This window comes from Penaeus japonicus, unplaced genomic scaffold (genome assembly GCF_977035675.1).
Source record: "Penaeus japonicus unplaced genomic scaffold, GWHDUDI00000001_assembly GWHDUDI00000024, whole genome shotgun sequence".
NCBI classification, from domain to species: domain Eukaryota; kingdom Metazoa; phylum Arthropoda; class Malacostraca; order Decapoda; family Penaeidae; genus Penaeus; species Penaeus japonicus.
Window position 1 is genome coordinate 28,346,248 of NW_028234426.1, and position 22,500 is coordinate 28,368,747.

Sequence of the window (22,500 nt, forward strand, 5' to 3'; positions counted from 1 at the left end):
AGACTACCCTTCGTGTATGTAACAACCTCCCTGGACATGTACTTTGCTACCTGGACATGACGGAACATAATGGGCATGTACCAAAACTAAATCCATGGAGATGATGCGTCTATGTACAGATACGTCACGGAAACGAGGACACAGATACAATGAACACAATAGCACAGTATTTTCCAACACTCCAATGAATCATACAGGAAACCACTTTCCAACAGCAGCCGAGTCCTGAAAGCGGCGTTTGGGGCAGCTGTACATCGCATCGTCTACCCTTGTCAACTGGAAGAGACCCACGATCACCCTGGCGGCGAAATCGTGAAACAGACAACAAACACCATCACAATCTTTCTTCTTTCCTATCCTCTGACTTGGAGGATCTGCCTTTCAACGCTTCTACCCTCATGTCTTTTTTTTCCATGTTTTCCCTTTTCTTTTCGCATTATTGATCTTTTTCCTTCTCATATCCATCCCATCAACATTACGAATTCCTCAACCTCCCACCGACCGTTGTAGAGGAATATCCTTTGGATCCGATACTTACTCTTAATGCTGTCTCCTTGCCTGTTTCTATTTCAGCTTTCCTTTGCATTATCCCCGTTATTGTCCTACAGAATGTCGGTTGATAGAGCGTGTAATGCAACAGACCGAGAGGCTGAGAAAGAGCGCCGCGGGATGGCCTGCAGCGACAGAGAGCAGGAAGATGTACAAAGGAGTTTGGTGAATCTGAGTGCGTGCGTATCGCCTTCACTCAGGGAAAGGGGGGCGAATCGTGGAATAAGGAAGGGAGGCAATTCGCTGACCGTTAAGTGCCGAGAAAAAAAAAAAAAACTCTAAAATACTAAACGTTGGACGACACGCCCATCGGTCAACTGGTCTGGGCAGCGAGGGCGGCTCTCTCCCACCCTAATAGCAATCCCGTTCTCAAACCCTGGCCTTTCCTCGCCTTCCCTTCTGTACCCTGTCGGCGTCACGTCTCCAGCTCAAGGGTGTATCAGTTCCAAATTATGTTCTGCTTCATTAGACCCAAAAAACCCAAAAGGCCAAAAAATTAGTTCAGACTCCATAGAATAAAATGTGCAAGAATAAAAACGCACTAAAAAAATCGCTGAAATCACAAATGGCCTAAATTAAAGACAGGGACGTATCGGCACGTTTGGCAACCTGTAAACAAATCACACGATCCCATTGAACGGCAGTCGATGCATCTTTTTCCACGCCCAAAACTAGAGGAAAAAAAGCTAGAAAAAAAAAAAAAAAACGTGGCAGGAACGCCCACTGTATTCTCTCTCGCCAAAGCCGTATTTTTTTAGACGATTCTCCACCCAACAAGGAGACGGTGTCGATATTGAGAAGGCTGGCACTGTTTCCTCCCTTTCATTTGTCCCTGGCACTGTGACCTCGTCGTTCCCGAGGGTCGACGTCACCCCGCATACACCCCCCAACCCCCTTCTCCCAATGCCTCCCCCCCCCTATTCTCTTCCATCTTTCTTCTTCTCCGGGCTTGCTTCTCCTTCTCTCCTCATCTCCCTTTACATTCCTCGTTGGCGAACTCCTATTCCTCTCCCTTATTCCTCCTCTTCCCCTTCTTCGGACTTATATCTCTCCCCCCTTCTCTTCCCCCCCAATTATTTCCCCAAACTCCCCCTATTCCTCCTCCACCTCCTCCTGTCCACACACACACACACACACACACACACACACACACACACACACACACACACACACACACACACACACACACACACACACACACACACGAAGCCCGTGCGAGATATGCTTTCGGGACCTGAGAGTCAATCTCTAAATGCCCCTCATCTGCATACTAAATTAGGTTGGTATTCATTTGCGCTCGAAAAGGTTACACTTTCCCTCACACTTCATTTACCTCAGGTGTCGGAGAATAGATGCAAATGTCCTTTTGGTCTAAACGCGCATTACCAAGTTTTCTCACGGCGAAATAAAATCTTCATACATTTGGATGTATTCTCATTCTCCCTCTCTCCCTCTCTCTCTCTCTCTCTCTCTCTCTCTCTCTCTCTCTCTCTCTCTCTCTCTCTCTCTCTCTCTCTCTCTCTTTCTCTCTCTCTCTTTCTCTCTCTCTCTCTGCATGGGAGGGGGAGGGGAAGGGGAGGAGGGGGGAGGAAGGGATAAGGACGTAGATGATATTGTATTTTCCTGAAGATGCTCCATGGTGAAATACCAATGGTAGGGAAAATATAATGAGTAAATAAAATAGGAGGAGAAGTTAGAGAGTGAGAGAAATAGAGAGAGAGAGAGAGAGAGAGAGAGAGAGAGAGAGAGAGAGAGAGAGAGAGAGAGAGAGAGGAGAGAAGAGAAAAGGAGAAAAGAGAAGAGAGGAGGAAGAAGAGAGAGAGGAGAGAGAGAGAGAGAGAGAGAGAGAGAGAGAGAGAGAGAGAGAGAGAGAGAGAGAGAGAGAGAGAGAGAGAGAGAGAGAGAGAGAGAGAGAGAGAGAGAGAGAGAGAGAGAGAGAGAGAGAGAGAGAGAGACAGAGGGAGAGAGAGAGAGAGAGAGAGAGAGAGAGAGAGAGAGAGAGAGAGAGAGAGAGAGAGAGAGAGAGAGAGAGAGAGAGAGAGAGAGAGAGAGAGAGAGAGAGAGAGAGAGAAACAATCAACCTGGTCCTTTTCCTTTGTTACTCAGTCCGTCTCTTGCTCTCTTTGTCTACCGTCTACACCTGCGCCATTGTCCGCATCTACTACATACTCGCAAAAGAGAGAGAGAGAGAGAGCACACACACACACACACACACACACACACACACACACACACACACACACACACACACACACACACACACACACACATACACACACACACACACACACACACACGCACACACACACAATCTAAGCTCCATCACTGTATGCATTTGTATCTCATTAGCTGATGTTATGCCTAATATCGCCCCTTTTCGCTTTTCCAAAACCTTTGTATCAACATTTCCCGTTCTATTTCCTTCCCTCTCCTTGGCCCTCTCCCTAGCTATGTTTTTTCTCCCTTTAATCTGTTTTTTTTTTCTTCTCCTCCTCCTCCTTCTCACACTCCTTCTTCTTTGCCTCCTTCTCTCCCAACTCCAATTCCAACTACTACTGCATTCTTCCTCCTCCTCCTCCTCCCCCTTATTACTTTTCTTCTTTTTCTTCGTCTTCCTCCTCCTAATCTTTCTCTTTCTCTTCCTCTTCCACCTCCTCCTCCTTTTTTTCTTCTTTTTCCTCCTCCTCCTCCTCCTGCTCCGCGCATTCGACTCCTCCCCCCGCTTTTTCCATTACTCCTACCCCCCCGCCCCGCCCCCCTCGCCTCCTTTTACACCTGGACCACTATCATCCTAAGCCATCTTTCTCCTGACAAATATCCTTCTTTCCTTTCTCGACGGTCTAATTCTACCCACCAGCCTGTACTGACCTTCCCGTGACCTTCCTCTTATCCCCACCCCCTCTCTCTTAGCCCGCCCTTTCAGCAGGAGAAAGCAGTAAGTGAGCAGATATATGGACACACATCGTCTGTCCCCATCTGTACTGCCTCTCCTCTCCTCTCCTCCTCCTCCTCCTCCTCCTCCTCCTCCTCCTCCTCCTCCTCCTCCTTCTCCTTCTCCTCCCTCCTCCTCCTCCTCCTCCTCCTCCTCCTCCTCCTCCTCCTCCTCCTCCTCCTCCTCCTCCTCCTCCTCCTCCTCCTCCCCTCCGCCCATCCCCCCCACCGTCGCGAGGGTCTATCTGGCATGGTATACTCCAGCCATTAACTGTAATGACTCCTAACATCGCTGAATGCATCACTCTCTCTCTGTCCCTCTATCTACCTCTCTTTTGCCTCATTATTCCTCCTCTTCCTCCCCTCCCACCTTCCCACCCCTTCTATCCTTTCTACCCTTCAATCCCCCCCCCCCTCCTCCTCTTCCTCCTCCTCCTCCTCCTCCTCCTCCCCTTCCCCAAACGTCCCCATTCCTACCTCACGACCTACTTATCTGCTTCATTATCTCTTAACCTCATTACCCCGTGTGCCACCTTATCCTTCTCCCCCTTGGCCCTTCCTTCCTTCCTTCCCCGGTGGCCGCCTCGCGCTCCCCCTTCGCCGCTCCTAAAAGCCGGCGTCGCTTCCACGTCAACGCTCCTTCCTCTCCTGCGAGCCCCCTCTTATCGCGTGGCATGCGTCGCTATCACTCCCCGCTCTGCCTCCCCTCTGCGCTTGCAAGGACTAGACTCTATGGAATGCAGTGTTTATACACACACACACACGCACACGCACACGCACACACATACACATACACACACACACACACACTGATATATAATGTATATATACACACGCACTACTTTTTCTTTCAAAGGTTAACAGCTGGTTGTAAATGTTTATAAAAACATCAGCATCTGTATATTTGAAATGCGCGCAAACACAGTTATCTTTAATGTGCACAAACACATTCGCGAGCAGCAAATACATGATGTACAAGCTGTGTACATTATCCAAACGCCAACGGTAGCGCGACGGACGCACACGAACACACGAACTCACGAACACGCGCGGCTGACGTTGGGGCTAAAACAACAGCCGTGTTCCCGCAACAGCCGCCCAAAGGGTCGACCTCTCTCTCACCCGCCCTGCAATATCACCCCCCGAAGCTTTCTTGCTTCCGTGCAATAACATGGGCATTATTAGCCGCATCCCTCTCCGTTGCCTTAGTTGCAAATAGGCGTCCCCAGCTTCACCTGCAATAACGCTGCAATAACATCCTTTAATGCGGTCCTTGACGTGGTCTTCTTGTGGTCGCAATAACAACCCTTAACTGCAGTTCGGGGAAAACGCTCCCCTTGTCGTCCTTTCTTCTTCTCTTTTATCTGAGATACTCCGTCACCCCGACTCTCCTTTCTCTCTGCCTCTTCCTTTTTCGTTTTTTTCCCGCTTCTTTCTCTCTCACTATTTCTCCTTCGGCTGTTTTCTTTCTCTCTTACTATTTCTCCTTCGGTTTTTCCTCACCTCTTTCTCTCACTCCCTTTTTCCTTCTTGTGCATCTTCTTGCCTCTTTTTTTTCTATCTCTCTTTCTCTTCGTATTTTTTCTCTCCTCCTCCACCTCTTTCTTCTTCGGCTTTCTCCCTTCTTCACGCTCACTTGCCTCCGCACATCCCTTGGCGTTAAATTCATCGTTAAATGTCTCTTTTCAAAATCTTCCCTTTCCTTCGCGCCTCGCCGTTTTCGCGCTACCGCCTCTCCTCTTCCAATCTGCGGTTCCCCGTGGCCCCCCTGGGCCCCCCCCCATACCCCCCCTCCTCCTCGCCATCCCTTCCCCCTTGTCCTTACTCCACGAGGCGGTGTCCCCCTAATTTCTCTTCCTCCCTTTCCTCCTCCTCCTCCTCCTCCTCCTCCTCTCCCCCTTCCTCCTCCTCTCCCCCTCCTCCTCCTCCTCCTCCTCCTCCTCCTCCTCCTCCTCCTCCTCCTCCTCCTCCTCCTCCTCCTCCTCCTCCTCCCTCCCCTACGGCAGAAGGGCGCCACCTCCCGCGGGAGAAGGGACGTGACCTGAGCGCCAATTTTGAATTACCCGCTTTTATCACCGGCAGTCAATCTTGATAATGCTTTAGTCTAATTCTATTTTGCTGGCGATGCTCTCCGTCTCGTGCCGCCGCCATCGGGGATCTTTAAGTCTTGGGGAGTCTCCTTGCTTTAGTGTTGCTGTGGACGGCTTCCTTTTCTTCTTCTTCTTCTTCATTTCTTCTTCTTTTTCTTCTTCTTCTTCTCCTTTCTCTTCTTTTTCGTTTTCGTTGGTTCCACCCTTCTCTGCCCCTTTATTTCCCCCCGCACCCACACACCCACTCTTCTTTTCTCCTCTTCCTACCCCTCCCCCCCACACCTACATACACTCTTCTTTTCTCCTCTTCCATCTTCCTCTCCTCCTTTCGGTTCCTTCTCACCTCCTTCCTTTTTATCCAAGATTCTCTCCTTTCCTCTCCACGTTAAGATATATATATATTTTTTTCCCCTTCTTTCTTTAAAAGTCATTCCCCAACTCTGGTTTCCGCAAGTCCTTCCTCGTCCCTCTAAAAATTAGGTTAGCCTGGAAGCGTTCTTTCCCAAATAACAAAGAGGAAGCGGGGTACCAAAAAAAAAGAAAAAAAAAAAAGAAAAAAAAGAAAAAAAAGCCATCTTTATTTTCAATATTTAAGGAATTTAGATTTAGTTTTTAAGATAGGAGAGGAGGGTAGGGAGAAGGGGGGATGAAGGGGGGAGGTGGAGGGAGAGGGAGAGGGAGGGGGGTTGAAGGCGACGTAATAGATATCGGAACCTCTTATGAGAGCCTCTTATAGCTATCATCTCTTATATACGTGTCTCTATTAATTCTTCCCGAGTGTCTATCCACACCTTTTCTATTCCCTCCCTCTATCCCCTATTATCAAAAGTCTCTATCCACTATTCTCAAGAGTCTTTAATCTACCATTCTCGAGAGTCTCCACTATCCTCGGAAAATTCTTTTGTCATGGTAACCGGAATGCGTGAATCTCCCGATATGTCTTTCAACCCGCGTGAGCCTTGGCGCTGAAGGGACCTCTCTACCTCTCACTATTTCGTACGAAGAAAGAAAATAAATAGTAAAAATAATAATAATAAAAAAAAAATAAAAACCATAAAAAAAAATCGGCCTCTCATTAACTTCGAAGCAATTTCTAATCTAAAAAACTAACTGACCCATTTTTTTTGTGCTTGCTAGTATAACCGATTTACGTTAGTATACCCTAGCGTGTCATGAACAACCGATCACGGAACAGTATGGGTATTACCAAGTCAGGTTTGTAGACGCAAAGGGAGAGAGGGAGAAAGAGAGAGGAAGAGAGAGAGAGAGAGAGAGAGAGAGAGAGAGAGAGAGAGAGAGAGAGAGAGAGAGAGAGAGAGAGAGAGAGAGAGAGAGAGAGAGAGAGAGAGAGGAGGAGGAGAGAGAGAGAGAGAGAGAGAGAGAGGAGAGAGAGAGAGAGAGAGAGAGAGAGAGAAGAAGAGAGAGAGAGAGAGAGAGAGAGAGAGAGAGAGAGAGAGAGAGAGAGAGAGAGAGAGAGAGAGAGAGAGAGAGAGAGAGAGAGAGAGAGAGAGAGAGAGAGAGACACTTTGACTTTGACAAGTTTATTGAGGCAAGAGAGAGAGCGAGATAGATAGATAAATAGATAGATACATAGAGCGAGAGAGAGAGAGGAAGGGCGCAAGGGTAGAATAACCGGGAGGGAGGGAGGGAGGGAGGGAGGGAGGGAGTGCCTCGCCTCGTGAGCAAGGGAGCGAGCGAGGGAGCCGCAGGAAAGTCGTGATCAATTTGCCCCAAGTTTTGCGGTGAACTTGAGCCCAGGCCTTCAGAATGGGTTAAGGGGGAAGGGGGGAGGCAGAGATAGGGGGAGGGGAGGGGGGGAGGACGGGCAGGAGGAAGCAAGGGGTGCATCGGGAGGAAGAGGGTAGAGGAGGGAGGGAGTGGGGGGGTGGGGGGGGGGCGGACGCCAAGACGTGACCTGCTTCCTGCGTGGGGGATCCTATCACTATCTGGCGGTGACCTCTGCCATCTACCGGCGACCTTTGAAAGAACTCTTCAGTGCCATAGACTTCCTCCCTCTGCCTTCCCTAACCATAAAACTGCCTTAATTATCCACTGATGTGATATACCTTTCATAACCTGCACGGGAATCAATACACACAGCCCCTACTTAACCGAACAACATATAATCACAAAAGGGAGGGAAAAAATAGACTAAAAAAACACGAGTTTAGCTGTTCAAAGGGGTAAGGGAGGAAGCCCATTATTACATACATACATACATACATACATACATACATACATACATACATACATACATACAAAAAAAAAAAAAAAAAAAAAAAAAAAAAAAAAAAAAAAAAGGACAGCTGGTAGGACCCCCCCCTCCCTACTTCCTCTGTTCAAGGATAACCAAAGGAATCCAAGATCTTGGTGAATCCTACACCTTGGTTTCGGATCTCTCTACACATCAAAGGCTTTAACATCGTCTCGAGAAACTAAAGAACAAAGTCGGAGTTTGCATTCGACGTACGCACGCATCACGGCTTCCTTTGCGTTTGTTCCCGTGTTAAAAAACAAAAAACAAAAAATAAATAACAGAGGAGCGGAGACTCTGTTAACCTTCACCTCGTTCTTGAATTATACCGAGAGGTTAATTAATATGTAAATGTTATCAAAATAATCTCAAAGGATTCACGCAGCAGTATCCTTTCGCTCTTTTAGGCGAGAGAACGGGGATGAAAACTCGCGAGCAGAAGAGAAAGAAAGATGGATAGATGAGAGAATGAGAGGGAATGAGAGAGAGCGAGAGAGAGAGAGAGAGAGAGAGAGAGAGAGAGAGAGAGAGAGAGAGAGAGAGAGAGAGAGAGAGAGAGAGAGAGAGAGAGAGAGAGAGAGAGAGAGAGAGAGAGAGAGAGAGAGAGAGAGAGAGAGAGAGAGAGAGAGAGAGAGAGAGAGAGAGAGAGAGAGAGAGAGAGAGAGAAAGGGAAAGAGAGAGAGAGAGAAAGAGAGAGAGAAAGAGAGCGAGAGAGAGATTTAGATATGGAGATAGATAGATAAGATTCCACATCACGCAATAGTCTAATAAAACCCCCACTTGAACCGCATGAACACAACCAACTGTACCCGCCCTGTGTACATACACGCCCACACATATAATTTTCACACCCTTTTCATCCTAATCCCACTAACCTATCACTCCCCCACCGCCCCCTCGTGAGCAAAGTTTTCTCTCAAATCACGGTTTATCCGGAGACAAGCTGAATTAACAGAGTAACATCCTTTTAAATGGTCCATCTCAAAGGCTGGTGGTTGAGTCATCGACCAGTTCCGCCAGCTTCTGCTATGTACTTCTTCGAAAAGACCGGTGATAAAAGAACTAGCAAGAACGTTTGTATTTTTTTTTCGTTGTTGTTGTTTTTAAAATTTTCTTGACTATCGTCTTATCCTTTATTTATCTAATTATTGTTCCTTCTTCGTTGCCGGGTTCCTGGAAGGTCTCCAACGGTCGGTAACTGAACTGCATCTCTAGAAAAGGATTTCCTCTGATTCCCCTCCTTACCCCTACTCCTCACACCCTCCCCTCCCCCTCCCTTCGTTCCTTGAGAGGGGATCACATGTTCCCCTTATCAAAGGACACCCTAAACCCTCCTGCGGCCTTATCCTTCCCCTCCTTCTTAGCCGCGCCAACATCCACCCTTCTGGGCCAACAACTGCATGTTTCTTCCTTTAACAGAAAGTTTCCACTAGTGCCTCCTTCCTTCCTTCCTTCCTTTTGCCTCCCCTCCCCCCACCCACACCTCGCTCCATCCTCTTCTTCTCTTCTCCTCCTCCTTCTCCTGCTCCTCCTCTCACCCCCATTCCGTCCTTCTTCCATCAAATCCCCCTCCCCCCTCCTCTCCCTCCCCCAAGTCCTCTCGCAGGATCCCCCGGCCGCCCTTCCCGGCACGCTCGACAAACTGGGTTTTGCTCTCCGACAAACACCGTATTTATTCTCTCCTTCATGGCTGACAGAGAAAGTGCATTACGTGTCCCGTGTGTCTAGCGTCGATTATCGCGTCTCGGTGTATGCGATCCTCGACCTCATTGCGGGAACGGCTTAGTTACTTATTCGCGCGAACTGGCCACTTCGTACGCTGCAGATGTAATTATTGGCTGTTTACCCTATCACTTCTCCTCGACTCCCCGCTAATACCAACAGAATCACGCCGTTTCTTTTCACAAAAAAGATTTATATCTATAAACATCTTCTTGCTCCAGGTTCAACACGGCACCTATAACGAGGCGTAATAACATTTACAAACGAAGAGAATATTCTGGAAGAAGTCCGCACTGCTCTCCCCAGCGGCGTGCAACCAACATGGCGGCCAGCGGGTAGGTTTCATGACCGGCGAGCGCTGCATTACGGGCGCTGTTAATGGATACTCAATACGAATCAAATATGGTTTACAAACCAAACCCAGCAATAACGTTATGGGCAAATTGGGTATAAAACGATAACATCTCAGGATTACGCGGATATAAAACGATGCCACTACACATAACGCGCACAGAATTTCCCGCCATGCCACGAGGGCAGACATTACAACGGCCGCCATCTTGAAGTCTTCAAGGCATGTACACGCTGTTTACCTCTTGTTATTTTGGGATAACGGTAAAACAAAAACAAGTCATTATAATTTCAGAGGAATGCAGGAGAAAACCGGCTTTTTATCCCACTGGAAGGCAAGGAGACTGAACAATATTCGTAAATATCCCATAATTTGGTTTGATATAACGTGCGTAATACCACTGTATATTGAGCGTTTAGACAAAGGGGTTCTTTATGGACAGGATATTAAAGTGTTATACGTAAGGGGGAGAATATCAAAGCGATTTAGGGTAGACTTGGGGTTGCGATGAAAGATTTTTTTTTTTTTACATTTAAGCAGAAATTATAATAATAATTACACATTTCTAACCTACCTGTTATGAATTCCGTTATCTTACATCGTGTCCCTCGTACAGACATACTATAACAGTAACTAGAACAATCCCAATAACATTAATGGTAATGAGATCGTCATTTGCCTAATAGGCCTACACCGCAAGACACAAACAATCAAATTAAGAAAACATAAAAATACTTGGACCGGCGCAAATTCAATCCATGTTGCAATCACAATTATCGTTTTATCTGATTCTGCTAGAGGTTAATACGGCGCCGCAGGTCAGCTGGAACACACTTTCTTCCCCCTTTTCCCGATCTTTTCACAATTTGACTTGTGTAGAATCTCACGGTTGCATAAATGACGGAGTTTTAAGTTTTATTAATAAAACGGGGTGTCGTTTTTTTTTCTTGTGTCCTTCGACTTGCGTGTTATTATGGTATTATGCGATCGTTAAATTTTTATTCTTTTAATGGGGGAAATTAACCCAGATTTGAGGCGGATATATGAAAGAAAGATAAGAAAGCTAAGTTCAGTCCATTTTCATATTTTTTTTACGTATCTGGTGTTCTCTTAATCAAATATTTAGGTTCAAATTATGGTATTCATGGTCTGTTTTTACTACTAATTGAATTTCTGTCTCTGTCTCTGTCTCTGTCTATCTCTCTCTCTCTTCCATTTTTTCGTCCATCCCTCTCTCTCTACTTTCTCTTCCCCTCCCTCCCTCCTTCCCCCTCCCTCCCTCCCTCCCTCCCTCCCTCCCTCCCTCCCATCCCGTGACGAGTTATAACCTCGATCTACTTCATCACCAGCAACCATGGATGGACAAAGCCGTCGGAACATCGAGACCGGGATAAAATATTGGAAAATAAGTTAGCAGGTATGTTTAGCGGATTCTCCCGGCGTATTGGGAGGCACATCGGAGGGAGGGGGAGTAAGAGAGGAGGAAGGGATTGGGGGTGGTAGAGAGGGAAGAGGAGTGAGGGGAGAGAGAAAGAGAGAAAGAAATAGAGATCGAGAGAGAAAGAGAGAAAGAAATAGAGATCGAGAGAGAAAGAGAGAGAAAGAGATCGAGAGAGAGAGAGAGAGAGCGAGCGAGAGAGAGAGAGAGAGAGAGAGAGAGAGAGAGAGAGAGAGAGAGAGAGAGAGAGAGAGAGAGAGAGAGAGAAAGACAGAGAAAAAGAGAAAGAGAAAGAGAAAGAGAGAGACAGAGAAAGACACAGAGAAAGAAAGAAAGAAAGAGAGAGAGAGAGAAAGAGACATAAAAACAGAGAAAGAGATCGAGATCCAGAGAGAGAAAGAGAAAGACACAAAGAAAGAGAAAGACAGAGAGAGAGAAAGAGAAAGAGAGAGAGAGTCCTTCGGAAACCAACCAACCACTACCAGCTCTTAGAAGTTGGGATTCGCAGAAGGCTTTTAAGACACAAGGTTTTCGTGAGTTTATCAGCATATTGCGAGGATTCACTCTACTTCTTTCTATTTTTCCTCCTCTTTGTCCTCCCTGATCTTTCAATCGGATGTCCTTCTCCTTTATCCTTTATCCTAGCTGCCTGATATACCCAGCCTTGCAGGATTTTTTTTTGCCCTTATTCCCCTCTTTTTCGCCCCTCCCCTATTGCCCTTTCTTTGCATGATTTTTTTTACCTTCGTTTCGTCTCTTTCCTCTCCCTCCCTTCCTCTTTTTCTCTTCCGCTCCGTTCCTTCTATCTTCCCCCTCCCTCTTGCCCTTTTCTTCCCCCTCCCTCTCGCCCCTTTCCTCCTTCCTCCCCCTCCCTCTCGCTCCTTCCCTTCCGCTCCCTCTCGCCCCTTCCCTCCCTTCCCCTCCCCCTCCCTCCCTCCCCCTCCCCTCGCCCCTTCCATCCCTCCCCCTCCCTCCCTCCCCCTCCCCTCGCCCCTTCCCCCGCCCGCCCGCCCTCCCTTCCGAACGCCGGCGCGAAGGGTAACCCCCCAACCAAGCTCCCGCCCCTGAACCGCGCAGCGCCGCACTACCTTTTCCCGCCCAACTCTACATGTCGTTCCTCACAATTCCAGGGCGGTCAGTAATACCACTTTAATCTTGCAGAGTACAGAGAGAAGCCATTAGCCGGCGCCGAGTTGTGGAACATACTCGGTACCACCCCCGTCGCTCGACCTCTCCCTCTCCCTTCTCTCTCTTCTCTCCCTCTCCCGTCTCTCTCTTCTCTCCCTCTCCCTCTCCCTTCTCTCCCTCTCCCTTCTCTTCCTCTCCCGTCTCTCTCTTCTCTTCCTCTCCCTTCTCTCTCTTCTCTCCCTCTCCCTTCTCTCTCTCCTCTCCCTCTCCCTTCTCTCCCTCTCCCTTCTCTCTCTTCTCTCCCTTTCCCGTCTCTCTCTTCTCTTCCTCTCCCGTCTCTCTTCTCTCCCTCTTCTTCTATCGTGTCTCTTTTCTTTATCTCTCCTCACCCTCTCCTTCTATCGTGTCTCTTCTTTTTGTCTTTCCTCTCCCTCTCTCTTCTCTTCTTCTCCTATCGTGTCTCTCCTCTTCATATACTTTCTCGCTCCTACCTCTCCCCTCTCCTCCCTTCCTCCTCCTATACTCTTTACACTAGTCCTTGTCCTCTCTCCCTCTCCCTTTTTCTCCCTTTTTTCTTCTCCTCCCCCTACCCCTCCTCTCCTTCCTTCCTCCTCCCCTGCCCTTTGCCCTCGTCCAGTCTCCTCCCTACCCTCTCCCTTCCTTCGTCCTCCCCTATCCCTTCCCTCACCTTCCCCTCGTCCTCCCCTCTCCCTTTCCCTTCCCTCGTCCTCCCCTCTCCCTTCCCTTCCCTTCCTCTCGCCCTCCCCTCTCCCTTTCCCTTCCCCTCGTCCTCCCCTCTTACCTCTTTCCCTCCCCTCCCCCCTCCCATCCCGGCCACTCCACCTAGCTACGGCACGCACTACAAATTAATAATAACAACCGGAGTCGAGCTTTTAAATGGAGTTTCCAGCTTCACAATGTGGAACCTCTGTTGCAAAACTGGAGGGGGAGGAGAGGGGAGGGGAGGGGGAGGGGGATGGGAGGTGGAGGGTAAGGTCGTTGTGCGGTCACCTCCCCTCCCCCTCCCCTTCCTCTAACCCCTCATGTCCATGAGTTTTTGGAGGGAGGGGGGAAGGGGTGTGGGACAGGGGCGCTTTGAGTGTCGAAGAGTGAGCATCGAGGGTGCCTTTAATGATGTGGCACTCGGGCACTGTTCGCAGTGCTGAGGTGAAACGGTTATTCCTGACTTTTAGGAACTGTATACATACATTTATTCATTCATACACACGTACATATGTACATACATACATACAAGTGCACATAACCACACACACAGACATTTATATATGTCTATCTATCGATCGATTCCTATAGAGACTTTATTCATATTTACTCATATGCATGCATTCATACGTCTCTTTCTCTTTCTTTCTTTCTTTCTTTCTCTCTCTCTCTATATATATATACATAAACACACACACACACACACACACAAATATATAATAATAATAATAATAATAATAATAATAGTAATAATAATAATAAAATCCCGAGAGAAGAAATAACAAAGCTGATCCCAAAAGGAGAAATAATCTAAAAGCCAAGTGTCATTCGAACTGCAATACTCCTCCCTCTCCTTCCCCCTCCTCCCCCTCCCCCTCCAACTCTTCCTTCTCCCCCCAGGCCCGACCTCCGCCCGCCCTCACTTACCCGCCCGCCGCCCCGCCTCCTGTCGTCGAGTAGCTTATCTTCATTTTCAATGTCAATAACTCTAAATCAAGGGGCTTCACGGTGCCACGACTCCCAGCGGGACGGGCGATGCCAAGATCTCCGGCACTCATTGCTGCCCGCCGCCCGTGAAATTTTAATGAACCGATCTCTTTTTCCTTCGGTGCCAATCTGGCCTGACGAAGAGGAAGACGGAGGAGGAAGACGAAGGAGGGGTGGGAAGAGGAGGAGGGTGGAGGAGGAGGGAGGAGGAGGAGGAGGGGTTGGGTTGGTGGAGGGGAGGGGATGGGATGGGAAGGTAGGAGAGGGTAGGAGGGAAGGAGAGAAGGAGAGAAGACGCTCGGTCGCGCCCTTACTTCCTCTTCCGAGAACGCGGGTTCCGTCGTAACGATCCCCCCTCCCCACCCCTCCCCTCCCCCCACCCCCAGTTCCTACCAACCCCACCCATCCCAATCCCCACCCCACCCCCACCTCCCACCTCCCACCAACTCCCCGCGGAGCCCAATTAGTATTCTTCTTGGACCGCGGCCGTATGCGCGCCTCCTCCTCGCCCGCCACGTTCCTCCACCTTTTGTACGCGCGCTCCCTGGGGATTTTCTTCAGCTCTTTCGAGTGGTATTAACATGCATTAGGCGCACGCAAACACGCACGATGGCGCCGGTCATGTCGCCGCGAGAAGAGATCTATCCGTCGGCGCTCTATCTATCGAGAGGATTTTAGTGTCGATGCGTTCTTGATTCTAGCCCTTCTAGCTAAGCGGTTACACGGACGAAGATCTACGGACGGGAGGAAACTAGGAATCTCAAGAAAGGACATAATTAGGAGAACGTACAGATCCCACAGAAGCGCAAGCACTCGCACATTTCCTCCACCCGCGCCCATCCGCCCTTGATAAAATGAATCCAAGACGACAAGCACACGAGCGCACCACAACAAGCACTTCCCAGACACAAAGCTCCATCCCGAGGAAGCCTCCGGGGTTTCTCTCCGCACCTCGCTCCTTCATCTCCCCACAACAGACGCGGTCACGGGAAGCATCCTTGATCATCCCCCAGATGCATCTCGGGCGCGGAAACGAGGCGAGGGAGAGAGGAGAAGCACGATGACGTCTCAAAGGCTCTCGGTCGCTAAACACGAGGCGAGGACACACAGGCACAAACAAGCAAGCAAGCAAGCAGGCAGGCGAACTCGACAAGCACAGGACTTGACAAGCAGAGAACTCCAACCAAGCTCACTGTTATCGTATATTAGCTCGTGGTCTTTCTCCTTCTCCCACTCGTATTATCCCTCCCTTTCCTTCCCCTCCTTCCTTACCCGTCTTTCTTATCCTTATCCTTATCCTTATCCTTCTAACCCCCTTACATCTTCCATCCTCCCTCCTTAAACAGCTCCCTCCCCCCGTTCCCCTAACCCCCCTCCCCAATCAGTCACATTAGGCAGGACCCAATCATTGACGCATCCATTACCATCAATTATGCGTTATTATCACCAATTACCGACAAATGAATCAATTACTGGTTAGCGGGATATGTAGAAGAGGAAGAGGAGGAAGTGGACGTAGGAGGTGGGGGGAGGGAGGGGGTGAAGATGAGAGGGGAGGAGCAGAAGGAGGAGGGAAGGAGGTGGCAGGCGATTCGCAACAGGGTAAGAGGTGAGAAGGGCTTCCACACACACACACACACACACACACACACACACACACACACACACACACACACACACACACACACACACACACACACACACACACTAACACAAAACCATACATCTAGACTGATAGATAGATCGAGAGAGATACCGAACATGAACGTCTCACTTCACACCAAATGCTACACCCTATTCTGACCCGAGACGACACAAAGCAGTGTGACGTATCATACAATCCTGCACGAGCGAGCCGTCACAGCGTCACAATTCCAGGAAACGCCACTGCAATGCCCCCGTCATCCTTGCATGAAAGCCCCTCCCCTCTCTTTTCCCCTTCAAAGTAACGAGTGAGACTAGGAGAGAGAGAGAGAGGAGGAGAATGAGGAGGAGGAGGAGGAGGAGGGAGAGAACGAGGAAGAGGTAAGGGACGAGTAAAATAAGTAAGAAGCAGAGGGGGAGAAAACAGGTGAGGGCGAATGAGGAAGAGGGGAAGAAGGGGAAGGAGGAAGTGCTAAAAAACGAGGAGGAAATAAGAAACAGGCGGTGGATTAAGAAAGAAAACGAGCAGGACGAGAGAGAAAACCCGAGAAAGGAGGAAAAGAAGAAAAAAAAAAGAGCAAGAGAAATAAGAGAAAGACAAACGCGGAGAGGAAAACAGACGACGAAGAGAAAGAGAAAGAGAAAGAGGAAGAGGAAGAAGACAGTAAGGACTCGTAACCATTATGTTCCTTGAATTATGGATAAGGACGCAGGCATCTCCGGGCTGTGTGCGTGTTATGCTACAGGGGAAGCAGATGATCTAGAAAGCTTGTCGAGGCTGTAACGGTCGTAATAAAACCTGCTATTCACATACAAGCTCAAGTATATCCTTATATGAATAGCGTGTGCCAATGTGTGAGTGGGGAAGTGTTTGTTTGCTTTTGTGTGCTTGGGTGTATGTGTGTTTGTGTGTTTTTGTTGTGTGTGTGAGTGAGTGTGTGTTTGTTGTGTGTATGTTTGTTGTGTGTGTTTGTTTTTGTTTGTGTGTGTGTGTGTGTGTGTGTGTGTGTGTGTGTGTGTGTGTGTGTGTGTGTGTGTGTGTGTGTGTGTGTGTGTGTGTGTGTGTGTGTGTGTGTGTGTGTGTGTGTGTGTGTGTGTGTGTGTGTGTGTGTGTGAGTGTGTGTGAGTATGAGTATGAGTATGAGTGTGAGTGTGAGTATGAGTGTAAGTGTAAGTGTATGTGTAAGTGTAAGTGTAAGTGTGAATGTAAATGTAAGTGTGAATGTGAGTGTAAGCGTGTGCATAAAAGTACATAAATGCTAGTGTGCGTATGCATGCGAATGTCTGTATGCAATAACGGGCATCCATAGCAACACTGCATAACACCGAAACCTAAGTATCATCCCCACCATCCACAACCCCCCCCCCTCCCGCCCCCCGCCCATAAAAAAGAATGAAGTCATTGCCGTCGCCACTACCTCACGGCGGGCGGGCGGAGGGCCAGCTGAGGCTCTTCCTGGAACACCAATTTACGGCGAAGCTACTACAGCAGGAGGAGGAGGAGGAGGAGGAGGAGGAGGAGGAGGAGGAGGAGGAGGAGGAGGAGGAGGAGGAGGAGGAGGAGGAGGAGGAAAAAGAGGGTAAGGATGAGGAGGGTGAGGAGGGGGAGGAAGAGGAAGAGGAGGAGGAGGGGGAAGAGGAGGAAGAGGAGGGGGAGGAAGAAGAGGAAGAGGAAGAAGAGGAGGTGGGAGAGGAAGAAGAAGAAGAGGAGGAAGGAAGGTGGTCCTTCGCCTCCTCCTCCTCCTCCTCTTCCTCTCCCTCCTCCTTCTTTTCCTCTTCCTCCTCCTCCCCCTCCTCCCCACCTCCCACCCCTTCCCTCCAGAATAATAAGCCATATCGGGCCAAAGTGACGTCACCTTAAGCTAGCGGTCGTGGGAGGGGAACGCTATAGTGATCAATAGCCGCCGTGACGTCATAGATGACATCACATCCAGACAGTTACAGATCCTTCTTCTTCCTCCTCCTCCTCGTTGTTGTCGTCGTCCCCTCCGTTCCCCTCTTTCGCCGCCCCTCCTAGCATTCGCCCTCTTCCCCTCATCTCCCCTCGTCCACCGGGCGCCAAAGTCACCTATTTCTATATGACGTGAAGGGCGGGGCTGAGGCGGGAGCAGAGGGTGTGGCACCATATCAGCTGTCTGAGTTTATTATGTCGCGCGCGCGTACACACTCACAAACACACGCATACGCACGTACGCCTACACACACCTACACACACACACACACACACTCTCTCTCTCTCTCTCTCTCTCTATCACTATCTCTCTCTCCCTCTCTTTTTTCTCTCTAACACACACAGACAGACAGACAGACACACAGACACACAGACAAACACACACACACACACACACACACACACACACACACACACACACACACACACACACACACACACACACACACACACACACACAACACCAAAAACAAGTCTACATAACAAGTACTTGAGCTGACTAATAATGAAACAGCTTTGAGGAGACATAATACCTAAAGCCATATCCCTGAATAGGTGTTCATTTTTTTCATAAAAGTTAACAAACAAACAAACAAAAAAAATATAAGCAGCTTGACGTTTTATTTAAATGGTCCAAAGGCCATTTTAAAAGGTACAGAAAAATGATTTAACCAATTTTGTTGACGTATGCTGGTGAATATTTTTATAAAACAACCTTATATAGAGATATCTCAAATAGTATATATATATCTAAGAGAGAACTCTTAGATCGTCTATCTTTTTTGTATATCGTAATTAAAAATCTAACTTCATGCCAAAATATCACATGGCAAAAATTTCAAACCTCCAATAGGAAAATATTTCATACAAGAACTTTGACCAAAAACGGATATATTCATATGCGATTACCTTAAACAAGCTAATATCGCCTATTTTGTCTTTCTCTTCCCTCAACCTCCAAGTCGAGAGGTTGACTGACCCCCCCCCCTCCCTCTTAACGAAGAGTGGGTTTATCGAGTCCCCATTCGGATAGGACGAGCCCCATTAACTGTGCGCCATTATGGGAGGCCCCTTAGCGGCGTCCCTTTTTCAATGAGATGTACTTTGGTCTTCCTGGATATCCCCCTTTTATATTCAAAGTACAAAAAAGAGAGGCCTCGAACGAATCTACGGAACAATGACAAAAAAAGAAAGAAAAAAAAAGAAAAAGAAAGAAAAGAAAAGAAAAAAAAACTACGATAGAATACGTTCTATGCTTTTCGAAATCGCCGAAAAAGTTTAGTTGGAAATAACGAGAACTTAACAAAAAATATACGAATTAAAAAAAAAAGTAGACATACTAAAAATAAATAAAGAAAGAAATGTTTCATTACTGAATCTAATGGATATATTCCCCATCTGACGAAATCAACCCCCCCCAAAAAAAAAAAAAAAATCCCGAAAAAGAGAGGAAAAATAAATTAGCGCTTTATTTATAACGAGTGAACCCCTCCCCCCCTCCTCCCCATTAAAAATAAAATCATTCATCAAAACATTAAAACAAGAATAACTTCTTCCGCGCGGAGGAATACAAAGGAGAAGAAAATACGAGAAGAAAAAAAAAATCGTCGGGCAGGAAGGAAGTGTTGCCAAGATGAAAAAAAAAGAAAAAGAAGAAAAAAGAAAAAAAAATCTCGAAAAGAAAACGTATCTTCAGAAAATGAATATTAAAAATAAAGTTCAAAAGAAAAGATCCAAATTATTTTCCATCTAAAAAAAAAAAGAAAAAGAAAAACTTAACCGCCGCGGTAGGTAGATCGAGGGGGGAGGTGGGGGGCGGGAGATAATCGCTTACACGTGCCATCGAAAACGTACTAATAATCCGTTTATTAAATAATTTTCTTAAAATGTCGAAAGCGGAAGGCAAACAAACAGATGAAAAGTTAATAGATTACACATTACAACCCCCCCCCAAAAAAAAAAAAGAAAAAAAAGAAAGAGAAAAAAACAAACAAAATGAAAGAGATAACCGTACCATAAAAAAAGAAACCGATTAAATACTACCTCAAAAATAACCCAAAAAAGAAGATACACGCGATATGAAAAAAAAACAAGAAAAAAAAGAGAAAAAGACTCAGGCTAAAATGGACGGCGTGCCTGCCTTCCTGCCTGCCTTGCATGACGTGCCTGCAACAGGAAGATGAGGAACGAAGGAGAGCCCGTTGCAAGACGGACGTTCGCTGGATATTGGCTGCAAGAAGATGGTTCTGATGGCTTCGTGTGTCTTATAACCCAGGCTTTCTTAAGGGTTTCCTGTCCTTAGAATCATCTACATCACGCCAGTAGATGAAAGATCTTTGACTGGGGAGAAGAAGTAGAAGGAAGAGGAAGAGGAAGAGGAGGAGAAGATAAAGGAAAGAAGAGAGAGAGAGAGAGAGAGAGAGAGAGAGAGAGAGAGAGAGAGAGAGAGAGAGAGAGAGAGAGAGAGAGAGAGAGAGAGAGAGAGAGAGAGAGAGAGAGAGAGAGAGAGAGAGAGAGAGAGAGAGAGAGAGAGAGAGAGAGAGAGAGAGAGAAAGAAAGAGAGAGAGAAAAAGAAAGGTTCAGCCAAGTCCACGACGATTTATACCAATTTACTCTAATTTTCTATTAACCGTAACACAGAACAATTTTCCAGTTCGTCTTCCTCGCAGCAATCACGTTCCACCCTTGACCGAATCGGACCAGCAACAACATCAGCAAAACAACATCAACAACAACAATAAACCCTCTGCAGTGATTAACAACTATACTACAAGTAACACAAAAAAACTTGAAGACAAACACAAGGGTGTCACAGTGGGTGGTGTACCGTCACACGCACGCACACTTACAGAGCTGGACTGGTTTACTATCTAACGCCTAGAGGACAAGCTTTACACTAAGTTTACACAAAAATTGGATTTTCCTTTTCGTTACTCAAAATGTTGAGCTGACAGCGTGCAATCACAACCTATATTTAGTGTTAAAAAAGAGGAATTTGTCTACACTAGTACCTAATTTCAGTACATGCCCATAATGTAAAAAATAGAGTCACATGTATGTATGGATATATATATATATATATATATATATATATATATATATATATATATATATATATATATATATACACATATATATATATATATAAACATACACAATACATAAATAATCATGAAGTGACAAATAAGAAAATGGTCCCCTGAGACTGAGCTACTGGCTAAGTGAGGACTTAGCTGGAAGACGGCTTGTGCAGGAGGCTGTTGAAGGCATTCCCTGATCCAGCTAGAGAGTCCTGCAGAGTCCGAGGATCTTCCGTGGTTGCTGCAACAGTGTCTCGGTTCCAGTCTATACTGTCCTGGAAACTACGATGCTCGGGGAGGGGTTAAAGGGAGGGTTAAAGGTCTAATAATAATAATAATGAAGAAGAAAAAAAACACAACAACGAAAAGAGAGGTGGGTGGACAGAAAGTGAGAGAGGGGGGGGGGAGAAGGATATGGATGGGGGGAGGAGACGGGTGATGCTAATACAATTATGGACCGAAAAATAATGACAGGCAGTGAAGACATTGCAGACGAGGGTGTGAGGGTGTGGGAAGGGAAGTAGGGTGTGGGTGCCAGGGTGCCAGGGGCGGATGACTGGCACTGACACCGTCCGGTTGGAAGAAAACAAAACATACAGAAGTGGAGGAATAACAGGTGGGGTGTAAAGAAACGGCTTCTTTGAGAAAAAAAAAATATTGACAAGGTAAGTTGGAAACGCTCATAAATATCAGTAATAATAAAAAGGGAAAAAGGATTGGAGAGAAACATCGTTTCAATTATACATAGTCATGTCCGAAATGGTACAAATCGAGCATAGTGAATCCTCCATTCGTCCTCGCATAGGAGAGAAGATATATCCTATCTGGGTTTGTCATTTGCATATATAGATATATAGATATATAAATAAAATAAAAATTTGGAATGAAAGTATTTTTGGGAGAGTCTCGGCGCGGGAGACCCACGGCGGGTAAACCGTCTGCTCTCAGGATCTCTTAAAACACCGGCCATGGAGGCGCCCAGAATGGCACTCAGCGGCACTGTGCCACCACGCCGCCGCCCGCCGCACGGAACGCCCAAAGATTACTTACTCACTGATGGAGTGAACAACGTGCAAAGTGACTAGCATGCTCTATTCATCGTCTGCGATTACTTTCTTTTCGGGAGGAGTCCGGAGGTGGGCGTGCGTGAGTGCAGGCGAGCGGGGGGCGTCGAGGCCGTGCCGCCGCGGGCGCCGGGGGCAGCCGGGGGCAGCCGGGAGCCAAGCGACACACACACGGTTTGTGCCGACTGAGAAGGTGGGAGAAAACTGCTCGCCGGTGGGGCAACATATGCAGAACGAAAGATATTGAGAGAGAGGGAGGAGAGAGAGGTGAAAATGAGATGAAGGAGAGAGAGAGAAAAAAAAAGAGGCAAAGGCCATGTAGGTTGGGAGACGCGCGAGGCATCTTGTCCCGGGGAGATTCGAGGTGTTTAGAGCTGAGTGTGGTGGTCTAGCCTTGTCGTTATGAATATCATACACATGATGGTGTGGGGGTTGAGCCAGCGTGTCTCCGCACCAAGCTTGCTTTCCGACAGTGTAGCGGCTGTAAGGAGGTTACAGGAACCAGGAGAACACCCGCGCTGTGACATCCTGCCGGGGGAGAGATGTGGCAGGCCGCCCACTGGCGGGCGCGCGGGCGTTCTCCTGGT

General features: G+C 47.6%; 1 protein-coding gene across 14 annotated transcripts in view; it reads right to left on the reverse strand.

Annotated features, from left to right (window-relative positions):
- LOC122248901 (uncharacterized) overlaps positions 1 to 22,500 on the reverse strand; it is a 448,403-nt gene that overhangs the window by 12,231 nt on the left and 413,672 nt on the right. The window lies entirely within an intron of this gene.